The sequence below is a fragment of the Nannospalax galili genome, unplaced genomic scaffold (genome assembly GCF_000622305.1).
Source record: "Nannospalax galili isolate Female #2095 unplaced genomic scaffold, S.galili_v1.0 scaffold999, whole genome shotgun sequence".
Lineage (NCBI taxonomy): Eukaryota > Metazoa > Chordata > Mammalia > Rodentia > Spalacidae > Nannospalax > Nannospalax galili.
In genome coordinates this window covers 2,692,306-2,706,334 of record NW_008344824.1, presented here as the reverse complement: position 1 = coordinate 2,706,334, position 14,029 = coordinate 2,692,306, and the positions used below count along the sequence as shown (strand labels likewise).

The window sequence follows — 14,029 nt, the reverse complement described above, 5'->3', positions numbered from 1 at the left end:
ATTATTTAAAACAAACTGAAATTACACTGCACAATATGGTAGAGAATCTTCTGACTCTAACCTTAAATTTATTTTAATTACATATATTATAAAAAATTTCTAATTCTTGAAGCCAGTCAGAAATGTTTATACAATATTTTGCCAACATATTAAACTAGCTGCAAGTAAATGAAGTAGTTTTTATGAGGCTGGAGAGATGGCTCAGTGGTTAAGGACATTGACTGTTCTTGCATAAGACCCGGGTTTGAATCCCAGCACCCACAAGGCAGCTAACAACTGTCTGAAACTCCAGTTTCAGGGGATCAGAGAGCCTCTTCTGTCCTCTGTGGGCATTGCACAGCATGGGTACACTTACCTATATGCAGGCATAACATTCATACACATAAAATAAAAATAATAAATAAAAGTTAAAACATAAAATAGTTTTTATGTTATAACCAAAAGTTTATTTCTGAAGAATTATTTATACATCGAAAGTTAGTTTATTTATGAAAAGGAAATGACTTTTTTGTTCAAGTGGAGATTATATGTATAAACTATTATTTTTAAAAACAACTACATTGAAAACCTGCTAAATCAATGCCTTTGAAGCCCTGGTAGAAATGTTCTTCAGGCAAATTTTTCTGTAAGTTTGGTCACCATCAGCAAGTACAGGCCATTTTCAGAATTATCAAAATGCAAGTTATGTGAGAAAGGGTGGATAGAAATAGATTAACTTTCTTGGGAAGGATGACTGACAATAACTTCCCAGTTTCATATGACAGCCACCATACACGACAAGTACACATATCTTCAATCTTATCAATATAATGATAATCTAGGGAGCCCTCCCAGCAATATCTCCAGAGAGAATTGTGTACTGCACACTGTTGTTTCTAATCATGTCTTGAAATACAGGACATAATTCACTTTAATAATCCACATTTCATGAAAATACCATGGTCTAAATTTACTTGTTAAAATACATAATTGTGTAATCAAGGGTGCTAAGTAGTATAAATGACAATGCAATTGTTGAATAATGGTAAGATAAAGACACCAGGAGGCTAGGAGAAAAGATGAGATGTGACACACTTTTACATTTTCCTTCCCCTGTTTTGTTCCATTCCCCATTAAATACTAATTCTTCCAAGCATGACAGTAGTTTTCTTAGCCCCTTATTGGGGATAATAGTTTTTAAGTAACATCTCGAAGATGAGAGCAAGGAAAACACATATCAGCTCTTCCCTGAGCCTATATATAGTACCTCACTTTAATTTTTAAAATTTATTCTATGTGTATGAGTGTTTTGCCTGCATGTGTGTAAGTGCACCCATTGGATCCCCCTAGGATTGGAGTTAAGGACGTTTTTTAGTCACCATGTTGGTTCTGAGAACCAAACTAGAGTCTGCTGCAAGAGAAACCAGTGCTCTTAACTACTGAATAATCTATCCAGCCCCAATACTTGACATTTTTTTAAAGTAGCCTCATCATATTAAAAAAGTTAAATATATGTCAGCTTGCCCAGTGATTCACACAGAATAATTATCATTTTCTCTCTGGAAATGAACTTGACTTTAGATCTGTTTCTTCCATATAGTTGCAATGCCAGTTTAAAGCATGCGGAAATGTAAAGTTAACTGATTTAGCAATCTCAGACGAAGAGAACCATCTGAAAGTTTGTCTCAATGCTTGGTTGACCTAAGAGAGTTTCTCTTGGACTTATTTTCTCATCAGAATCCTACCTCATTGGGCCAAGAAAATGGCCTTGAAGCTTGAGTGAACAAGGTATTTCTTTTCCTCTAGTTCAAAGCTTTGCTATTTCATCTTTTCAAACTCTTTTACTGCACACAGTGCAGAATTATATTGACAAGGGTAGAATTTATCTCCTAGAGGAGAATGCTATGCTTCTGTTAAGTGCTAATATAACATTTATGTGTTGGTGCCTTAATAACAGCCCCAGCTTACCTAATGAAAGTTGAAAGCAAACAGTACTCACTGAGATTTTATTATGACTGAAGTGACTGCAATTTGAGTCAAATTATCCCTATTTTTGTTCCCATATCAAAAACAGAGATGCTAAAGCAATTGCTACGTTTGGTATGGAATTAGGTTCCACTCTCATTAATCTACAAGGAAGAGCATTTTTCATGTAAACAGCTCACAAGGGTCAGAGAGAAGAGCTGTTTCTGTGAAAAATGCTTGTCAATAACTTTGTGAGTGAATTTTGAAATAAAGTGCCTGTAACCTGTCATTATTCCTTCCTCTCAGAGTCGAGAGTGAGTGGATGAAAATTGAGCATGTGAATTGAAAACAGGGTGAGTGTTATGGCCTTATCGACTTCAGGTAAAATGACTGTTTTAACTTGTTATTATTTTTCCATTCAGAGGTCAGGCAATGTACAGTATTACCAGCATAGACTGCAGTGTAAGCAAATTGGCATACAAAAAGGCTATTACCCACACTCACAGAGCAGAGGAAAGTATAAGTCACTAGTATCCAGTGGACTTGTGATCGCCACAGAAATGAAATAACCAACAGGGCTTTGGAAAAAAAAATAGTGTGGGTATATAAGAATAAAGCTCTGAGGAGACAGAAAAATATATACCTGCTTAAATACAGATGCATGTGTATGAAAGTCAGGTGGGAAATACACATCTTAAGGGCTGTTTTTGAAAGAACATTTTAAAATCATGATTGCAGAGAAATCGTAGGATCACCACACTGAATATTAGAAATCTCAAATACACATGCTATCTTGATTCTTTCCCCTAAGGTCATCTTAAAGTTTCTGGTTAGTGAATTTTCCAGTCCATCTGATACAGGCTTTTTCAAAAATAAAATTGTGCTGTGTTCTTACTTTTCCTTAGAGGAAAAAAATGGCTTTCAGTACATTAAAAACCTTTCCCTTGACTTCAAGATTTTTGTTTTTCATTTAAAAAAAAACCTGGTGGTGCACACCTTTAATCCCAGCACTCAAGAGACAGAGGCAGGTGGGTCTTTGTGACTTCAAAGCTAACGTGGTCTGCATAGTGAGTTCGAGACCAGCTGGGGCTACAGGGAGAACCTGTCTCAAAAAGACAAAAAAAAAAAAAAAAAAAAAAAAAAAAAAAAAAAAAACAAAAACAAAACAAAACTAACCCAGCCTGGGATGTTAAGTTTATATGAAAGACATCTTTCTTTCCAAGTCATCTTGGGTACATGGGAAGTATATGTCTATTCCTAGCATTCGAACATGGGAAGTATATGTCTATTCCTAGCATTCAAATTCTTAGTTTTGTTCCATCTCAGAAAGCCATGCAGTGTTTCTGTTCTTTGATACTGATTGTTCTCCACAGAGACTGTTCTCCATATAGTCAGATAAAGGTGGCAAGCTTAGGGGAGAAGGAGTTTTATACATATATATAAAATTTAAAAAGTGTGTCCATATGTCTAGTCTTTAAATTCCTAAATAATATAGAAAATATAGACACTTATTTCAAAACACTATTTCCTGGCTTCAAAATAATTGCAATGACCTCTAGTAAAAGAAATATATCATTATGTTTCCTTGCTTTACATTTGATCAGTTTCTTCATTCTTTCAGTGACTGCTCTTGTAGAACATTGTTCCAAACAAAACACAATATTCTTAAGAGAATCTCTGTCTTCATCTAGAAAGGAAGAGAGTTGAGTCGGCAGAACAGTGAAATAAACAATTTTAGAAGATCACAAGCTTAATGGAGGTGAGGGTTTGGGTTTCCATACAGCTACATAGTCTAAATACCTACGCAAGCACCAGGAATGCCGCAGACACCAGCCAGGTATCTGTTGAATGCCAAATGAATGGGATAGGAGTGTGCATAGTGAATTCAGGAGACCCTGGGAGACTCGGAGGAGAACAATGAAGGATAAAGATACTTTCAGCTTATCAAGGTCAGAGACAGCAGAGAGTTGTGTGAACAGCTGTCAGTCCTACATGGCTTCAGCACGAAGGGGTGAGTATGCAGATTCATTTGAACTAAATAGAAGCCACATACTAACAGCCTTTGTAAGTCATGTTAAGAAGTTTGGGATTTAGACCGAAAGCTATTTGATGATTTTATATATTTATTTATTTACTTATTTATTTTTGATTCTTTTTGAATATTTGCAAATTTCATACAATATATTTTAACATTTAGATCCCACCCTAGCTGCATCCATTTTACTACCCCCACCCAATTTCATGTACTCAAATATACACTAGAAAAAGATATTTATGCATATACAAATGTGTGTGGGGGGGGTGTGGATTAAGGCCAATAAAGTCAAATTTGGATCCCCAAATGCCCTTAGATGTGGGTCCATCAACTGGAGCCTGGTCAACCTACCAAGAGTCTCACCCTTAAATGAGAATGACTCTCCCTCTCCGGGCAGCCGCAGGTTACCAAAACTTTTTCTGGTTGGTTGGGTTTATTACTTACTTCCCCACTATTATATTATGATTTTGTCTCTCTTGAGCTTATATGTGACTTATGTGTGCTGCCACCACTGCTGTGAGTTCATATGAATAACTGCCCAGCTGTCTGGAAGGCTCTGTTTCTTTGGGATCATCCACCAACTCTGGCTCTTACAATTTTTCTGTTCCCACTTCTGCAGTAATCCCTGAACCTTATTTTTAAGCAGTAAAACCATGCAGATATATTTTTAGGAAATTACAATGCTGTGGCTGGAATGTGACAAATGGATTGAAAAAGAGAGGAGCTAGACAAAGTTAGGAAGCTTTATAGAAATCCAAGTAGCCAGTAAGTGACAGTCATGTAAATCAAGGTAAAAATCAAGGGATAGAGGGCAAGTAGGCAAAGATTTAAATAGCGGGAAGAGATAAGACTTATTGGCTATTTGGAGTAGGGAAGTAGTCAAAGAAGACAAAAGAGACCAAGCTGAAGCTCAGCTCTCTAGTCTTGGACAACCAAACATATAATACAGATGGTACTTCCCCATATGTTCGGAGAGAAAGGTGAACAGCTTGTTTTGGGACATGTTAGCTTGTTTAACGATTCATGGTGTTATACACTGGATTCTGTACTGGTCCTATCCTTCCTAGACTAGATTTGTAGGAATTCATTACAACTGGGTGAAAGAAATCTAAGTATCCATCATAGTAGTTATAAGAATTCTGGGTACCAATTATAGTATTTATAAGAATTGACAGTATAAAAAAGTTTTCTTAAGTGGGAAAGATAGTTCAGTGGATAAAACAGTATTTGTGTAAGCATTAGGGCCTGAGCTGGGAACCCAACACCTACATAAAAATCTAGCTATGGCATTTGTCTTAACCCCAGCGCTGCGGTAGACAGACAGGAGGAGTTCTAGAGCTTGCTGACCATAGCTCCTTGTTTAGTAAGAGACCCCATTTCAAAGGAATAAGGAAAAGAGTAATAGAGCAGGACACCTGACACCCTCCTCTGGTCTGTGAGAGCACACACCACCACCCCTTACGCCTTTTCCCTCTTGTTTTCCTCTCTCTTTTATCATTAAAGACATGGATTACAAATGTATACAAAGAGTAAAATGTTTATGAGAGTTGAATTTACTGTAATTATCCTGATCTGTGGTTAGTCAATGAAAAATATGACACTATATACAAGTTACCATAAATGAACTTCTATATGATTTATGAATTGATTCTGAATGTATCAGTAAAAATAAAAGCACTCAAATATTTTTGCATTGAGTATGTTACTTACTAATATAATAATATGTTGGAGCCTGCCTCAGGGCTCTTCCCTGATTCCTGCCAGCAATCTCTGGAACCCCAGACTCCAGCTGGCACGGATTGGTCAGGATGTGCAAAAGGCATAGATTGGGGCAGTTCTGAAGACTGAAGTTTTGTGAACTCATAAAACAAGTCCAGGTAGGGTTAGAGAGATGGCTCAGCAAGTAAGAGCACTGGCTGCTTTTGCAGAGGACCTGGTCTCAATTTTCAGCACCCATATGACTGCTAACAATTGATTATCCATAACTCCAGTTCCAAGAGATCTGACTCCCTCTTCTGGCTTCTTCAGGCATTACACAACATGGGTATACTTAATACATTCAGGTAAAACACTCATACCCATAATATAAAAATAAAATTTTTTTTTAAAGTTTAAAAACAGGTCCAGGGTAGAGGAATAAAGATACAGTATGAGGGACTGTGGAAATGGCTCAGTGGTTAGAGTACTGGCTGCTCTTGCAGAGACCCCAGGTTCGATTCCCAGGTTCGATTCCCAGCACCTATGTGGTGACTAATAACCATCCTTAACTCCAGTTCCAGGGAATCCAACACATGAACTCTCTCACCTCCACGGGAACTTCACATGGGTGCACTTACCTACATGCAGGCAATATACTCATACACAGAAAATAAAAATAATAAAGAAAATTAATATTAAAGACCAAAAAAAGATACAACCTGAGATCTTGAAACTACACAGAGCTTGCCATCACTGATTCAAGGTTCAAGATTTTATTCTACATGCTCTAAAAACTAGAAGCCAAGAAAATTAACATGAAGTTGACCCAGTAGACCTGTTCGAATGTGGTTGTTTCAGCAAGGCCTCAGTTTCCTTTCACCAGTCCTTGCCATGTGCAGATGTGCTGCCTTCATATTTTCATGCATTACTGCAGGAACACTCCACCATGTCAACTCGGACTTGCCTTATAAGAGACACTGGTACTGAAAGATGCCTGTTTGGGGCCATGATAAACATTGCTGTTGTTTTGTGTATTGCTACCACGTACGTTTGCTATAAGCAAGCTCACGCCCTGAATCCTGATGGGAACTATCATCAAATTAAACAAGGATGGAATTGTACCTGGAATATTAAGTCATTCAGAACTCTTTCTTGTGGCAAATTTCCAGAAAACAATACTATTTGCTGCTTACATCCATGGGTACTCTATGACTTCATTGTGTATGTTTATTCAGACCATCCTTTTCTACCAAATGCAGCTCAAACAATTCACAACAAGCAAGGCTCCTGGGTCAGACTATGGTTTGTTATCTAGTGTGGAATAAGAGCTTTTAGCACGCTGATTTGCTCATCAGTGGTGTACTGTGATGATTTGGTGCGTGTTTAGTACAGAATCTACACTGGAACCTTGAAGTCAAAGGTATGTGCGTCACCTGGTCACTACTAAAGCAGAGTGGGCCACCTTGTCGTCCTTTCCATTTTTCCTCACATATTTGTGGTTTTCAGAAAATTTCTTTATATGTGGAGAACAGTTTTCACAGGATCCCCTCTATGACATTTCTTACAGTGCTTAAAATTTCGTTGTTTTGGAATCCCCTGTAAGCAGGAGCTGACCTGAATTCATGTGAGTTCTTTGGTGGATTTTACTTTTCATAAGAGAGTCAATAGGTATTGATATGATTCTGACCACAAGGCCAGGTACTATACTAACTGATCTATTATGCATATTTATAATAGTTTTATGAAGCCCAGTCTCTGGGATTGTTAGATTTTTAATTTCCAGTGAAGGGGAGAGACACCTATAGAAAATTTACTACCATCATGTTCTATATAAAATAAATTTTAATGACTGATGGCATGGCTCAGTAGGTCAGTCACTTGCTACCTAACCTGATGACCTAAGTTTGATCCCTGGGACCCACATAGTGGAGAGAGGGAACCAACTTGGACAAGTTGTCCTCTGACCTCCACATGCATACTGTGGTGTGCACAGGCACTTACAATAAATGTAATAATAAATAATAAATAAATAATAAGATAAAGGTTATTAATCCTAAATAAGACTGATCAGTCTGTGATAACAATAGATATGATTAATGACAAACAAAAGTCACCCCAAACTTGCAGTTAAGTGCTTCTTGGGTTTTCATTTATAGAAAATTACAATTACTAGCAAAAGTAGTCTTGAGCAAGTTAGTGAGATTTTTCAATGGAATGTGATCTTTTTAGAACCAAGATGCTAAAGAATGGACACAAATCAAAAGCAAAATTAAAACACCAAGGTTTAACATAATAGCAATACATGAGTCTATCTTTTTTATTGTCATAGAAATGATTGTGCAGTTTCTACTTGGATCTCTGTGCAGTTAAAAGATGATTCATAGATCCCGAGCAAGATTAAAAGGAGGAAAAGAATGACCTAGAAAGTGCCCAGTGTCAAACTAGTTTGTTAAAGAATCTTTGAAGAATGCTAACTTAGTTTATACTTTTAAAAGTGATGGGATTAAAACCAGAAGAAAAGATGTGGAAAAAAAAGTTTAAAGTGTAAGAAGGAGTAATTTAAGGGGAAAATGCTTTTATGGTAGAACTATAGACTTTGATTATAAGTAACTTGATAGAGAAATCAGTAATTACTTTTAAAGAAATATTCTTATTATTAATTAGGAAATAGAGTATTTACCTAGGCCAAGGAACAATGTTCAACAAACATTGGTTTCTGGTATCATTAGAGGAAAATATGAAAGAAGATCATGAAAAAAGTATCATACTTTTGAATAATCATGATGCAACCACACATGGAAAGTATCCATTCCTGATGGCAATCTATCAATAAATAGAGCTATGATATATCTACAGTGTGTGAGATGGAGGTTGATAGAATCAGTCATGAAACTACATGTAGGGAAGGTGACTAAGGAAAAAAACCTAGACTTCTTAAAACTATCCCTTCTTATAATATTAACCTTAGAGGTATCTTCCACATAATAAAGAAATTGTTTTAAGACTAAAAGTTGTTACTTTGTATTTTAATTCCACTAGTTAACTTTTACCCTTAGAAATAATAAAGACTGAAAATATTAATTGGTTTAAGGAAGGGATCATAAATCAAGAGGAATGTAGACTATGTATTCACCCCAACCCAAGTCTGAAGTGATGATATTGATATTCTTCTAAACATCCCTTGCCTCTATGTCAAATACGGTCGTTTGGATTAAATACAAGACATTTTTCATCAAATCTTTAGCTTTCCAAGTAGGGGGTCTTAGATGTGCATATAAGCAACAATAATTGGACACAGTAGACTTTACATATATGTGTGTATATGTATGTGTAAATATGTAACAACAATTAAAGATGAGCTCACCAATTTAAGAAAGAGTGGAAGGGACACAGGAGGAGTTGGAGGCAGAGAGGGGGAATATAAATTATGCAGTTACAATATTCATGTGTGAAATTATCAAAACTTTAAATAGCAACAATAATAAAATTGGCAAATTCTGGGGAAAATAATATGCTGAATTGAATGTTTATACTTTGTGTTTTGAAAATATGCTAAAAAAATTTTATTTTTACCTTTTACTTTGCATGACTCTACTGAAGATATCAGCGTAAAGATAAAGACATCCCAATATGCAAACATACACAATAGGACCTAATGTTGGTATTTGTAGGCAACAGTTATTAAGAGCTAATGAAATAAAAAATTTTATGTCACTTGTGTTCCAACTACTTTCATGTATTATAGAATTGTTTACTAAATTTTATTCATATAATATTTTCTAAATATTAATTTACAAGGTTTTCCAGAATGCTACCAGATTCAGTCTGACATCAATACTGATGTGTTCTCTTGTTCAAGGAAGAGCATGAGTATTAATGAGATGCTGATGTCTCAGGCAGCCCCTGAAGGTGACGGTTCCTGTCGCTCCTGAGATGTTGCAATTGAGTATAGAATTGCAGTTTTGCTCTGAAGACATTTGAGAGTTCCCAAGATGAATGTGAAGCTATGCATTCAGTTCTGATTCCAGTACATCTATCTCCATTTCTACTTCCTTGCCTGACTTCAACTGAAGCCTAGAAGACTTAATGACTGCATTTGTACAAGCAAGAAGACTCAGTAAAAACTGCTAAGCTGAATCACACTGTTTTAGAATATTATGTAAAAGAAGGCAGACAAATTTTTGCAAGCAGGGAAGAAGGTTGTCAAAGGGTAAAAGGAAACTGTAGACAGAGGGAGGGAGGCAGAGAGGGGGGAGAGAGGGAGGAAGGGAGGGAAGGAGAGAGAGAGAGAGAGAGAGAGAGAGAGAGAGAGAGAGAGAAACTTGCCCCAGCCCAGTGAGAGTGGGTGTGAAATGATTGGGGATGTGAATTCATTCTCTTGTACCTTTTGCATAAACCTCTTACTACCCTGTGATTCCAAAGCCTAAAGAAATTTTTCTACTAGATAACCCTCTTTATTATATTGAAAACCTTGCTGTATATCTTATAATTTGTCCAAAATAAACTTTAGCGAGTAGGTGACTTAGAGGATCTAGACAAAACACAATGTAAATCTAGCTCGATGATCCACACAGAAATGAGAGCAAAAATCTCATCCCCTAAGCATCCCTACTCCAAGGGAAGTTCCACCATTTTTCTCATCCTCCTAAAAGACATGAACACAGCAACATGCTCTTGGCATACTTCAGAGTGCTGCTATCAAAACAAGGGTGAGAATCCAAAGGACATATTTTATTTTCATTGCACAAAACAGGCTCAAGAATTAGAATATTTTAGTTGACTACTGAGTTAATTTCCAATTTAATGGCAGTGGGAAGTTCTTCTTGGCCAAAGAAAGTTTAGGTTTTCATTAGAGAGCCTCCTGTAAATGGTTTTGACTGAATTGATTCAGAACTATCAGTTCCAATGTGTTGTGAGTCCTTTATCACATTATCCTAAATTACAAGCTAAGACCCTCAGCAGGTTTCTTTTTTCTAAATATTTTTGTTGATTTTTTGAGAATTTCATACACTATATTTTGATCATATTCAAACCTACTCCCCAAATTTGCACCCCAACCTTACTACCCCCACCACCCTCAGACTTCATGTCCTCTATTATTTTTTAAGGCCTATCAAGTCTAATTTGTGTTTCCCAAATATTCTTGTGTGTAGGTTCATCCCCTGGAACGTGATCAACCAACCCAGTATCCTACCCTGAAAGAAAACTGACCTTCCCTCGCTCAGTAACTATTAGTTTCCAATAGTTCCTTAGTTAGGTTGGGGTGACTTACCCTTCTCCCTGACTCTATGCTGGAATTTTGTCTGGTTTGAGCTGGCATAGGTTTTGTGCATGCTGTCACAATGGTTGTGAGTTCATATGCGCAACAGCCCTGCTCTATGTAAAATATTATTTCCTTGTGGTTACCCACCACTTCTGACCCTTATACTCTTTCTGACTCCTCTTTTGAGAGGATCCCTAAACCTTGGGAGGAGAGGGTACAATATGTGTCCCATTTCAAGCTGAGAATTCTACAGTCTCTTCTTTTCTACATGCTGACCAGTTGTAGGTCTCTGTGTTAAACATCATCTGCTACAAAAATAAAAAAAAAAAAATTTAAAAGTTTCTCTGGTGAGAGTTGAGAGATGCATCAGTCTATGAGTATAATAATAAGTCATTAGGAGTCAGTTTAATTCTATCTCCATTTAGCATAATAATGATATTTGGTTCTCCCCTATGGCCTGTGACCTGTCTAGCTACAGGTTCTTGACCCAGATAATAGTGTCAGGGGTGGGCTCCATCTTGTAAAACTGGCCTTAAATTCAGTAAGAAAGTGGTTGGTTGCTCCTTTAACATTTGTGCCACTATTGCACCAGTGGGACTATCTTGCCAGGTCAGTTATTATAGCTGGCAGGTTTTGCAGCCAGATGAGAGTGATGATGACTTTTCTCTTCCAGTAGCATGCTTAACATCTTCCAGTAGTATGAAAGCTAGCCAGTAGAGAAGCTTTGTGGTCAGTACTAACTTGATTTCTCCTTGTTTGTTCTGACTCACATATGAAGTTTCTTCAGTATTAGCATCTTACTGACAAGTTCTGGTAGGTAACCAAGAGCAGGTTTCCAATAGAGTTGCATTTCAGGTCTTTCTGTAGGTGCATACAAATTCAGTCATTTCAAATTACTTTGAGCATTTTATGAATGTTAGCTTTTCAAATGTACTTTTTTCTTGACCAGACATTTCTACACTAAATAACTGCCTGCTCATTTATTTTTGTTTAAGCATAAATTTTGATATGTCAAATCTTCTTAAACCAAGAACTTTTCTGGAGATAACATTTAAACTTTACACCCTTTGGTGATTGTTTCTTTGCAAAATAACTGTTATAGCAACAACTGTGTTGAGTAGAGACTATGGGACTATTATATTCCTGTTACGGAAAGACAGCAAGTCACAGGGGTTTTTAGTTATAATTCAAGAACAGGTACCTGACTTCTTCATGGATAGTGAAACATAAAATCATCATTATGTGCATTCTGTTTCACTGTCCCTTTCAAAATACTATTGTCTGCTGCAAGAAGGAAGGGAAGGCATGTAGGGAAAAAGAAATGGAGGCTTTCCACATACTTCATTAGAAAGACTATCCCCAACTTTGAAATTGTCTCATAAGGGAAAACATAGACACTATTCAAATAATTTCAGTGTCTAATGAGCACAATGAAATATTTTTACAGTCTTGGGATTTTCCATAGTTTAATCTTCCATGAAGTAGAATACACTGTGTTGGCTTGTAATGGACCAACCTATGACAACTTCTGTTTCAGGGAAATACTACATATGTCTTCATAAAAGGAATGCTCGGTATCTCTTTATATCTGCAGGCCAGTATTTAAGAGCAAACTTTAGGCATTCGCCCTTTATAAGTATGAAAATGAAATATGTATTGATCCATATTAACTTAACTAATGCAAAAGAAGGTTCTCAGAAACCCAGTGTGCTATTTTCATCCATTTAACCTGAAACAATATTAGAAAATTCAACTGGACAGTCTTTAATAGATTTCAAACATAAAATAAATCAATTAAAATGTGGCAAAGAATGACCTCCCCTAATTTGCAAGGAAGGGAAGTGAGCACAGAACCTGACAGAATCTGGTTGTTTTTCTACAAAGAACAAATCTTAGAGGGAAAATGGGCCAGAGTGGTAAAAAGTACTTCCTTTCTGCATTGTGCCTGATTGTTGACATTCTGCAATCTCATAATATTCTCTGAATAAATTATATTCATCTTGTTTAAAATAGAATTTTAACACACATTTAAATAGTGCAGTTTGTGAGGGAGAGAAACAGTGCTGAGCTGTGCGTTACACTAATGGCATTGGGCACAGAATGAGTCATCATGGTTTTTATTTATTCATCCATCCTTGGATCCTTTTAAAAGTCTCCAAGGCCCTAATGACCATCATCATTATCATCAGTAAAAACCACTTTCTGGTGAAAAGGCAATAGACATTAAATTTAGAGACAGCATTAAATTATCAGTAAAGAGGGCTTGAAATAGTGCGGCACGCATGTTCCTGGACACAATATACTGAAAGTTCATAGAGCAGCCATCAGGCAATCTTCTTTATAAAGTTTTTGATTAAGATGTTCTCTTCTCTTTACAAAGCAGTATCATTTGACTCAGGAGAAACAGCATGGGGCAGCTCCTGTGCTCCATTTTTAAACATTGGAAGTCAAAGGACCAGGTATAATATGATTCTCAATTATTAAAAAATACTTTATCTGCATGAAAAAAATTATTTCAAGCATTTTCCCATTTGGTAAATTTCCTTACATGTAATCAACAAATGCTGTCTAAAGACTAGGTAAAAAAAAAAAAAGTGTTTCAAATTAATTAAGTCCTTTCTTATCTCAGTAGTTTAAAAAGCCCAGCGTCATCTGGCAAATACAACAGCAGCTTTACTTTTCTGTGTAATCTCCAGCAACAGAATTAGAACTCAATTCATGGGCCCAAATTTCACTCACACTGGGATAAATTTAGTGTCACTTCTGAAAGTATAGGAGAGTTTGTACTCTGAGATGAGTGTTATTACACTCCCCACCTCCTTCCCTCACCCACACTACCATCACAGTTGGACAATTCAGAAAGTGATCAGGAGGAGAGACAGAAATGTTCTTTCTGTTAAAGAAATACTGATGGCTAATGCAAAGCACTCAGAATTTAGAGCAAGGCAGAGTGAGAGATCATTCTCTAAATGACTCATCCCCCTGAACTAGGTAATCTTAGCAGAGGCCAGATGCTTGATTTTGAAGCAGGTTAAAAATTTCAAATTTCTTCTTTGTTTCAAAGAAATATATGAAATCCCAGCATAAGG

At 36.5% G+C, this 14,029-nt stretch overlaps 1 pseudogene; it reads left to right on the top strand.

Annotated features, from left to right (window-relative positions):
- The first annotated feature begins 6,520 nt into the window (after window positions 1–6,520).
- On the top strand, window positions 6,521–7,251 carry LOC103740530 (annotated as a pseudogene).
- The last annotated feature ends 6,778 nt before the right edge of the window (window positions 7,252–14,029 follow it).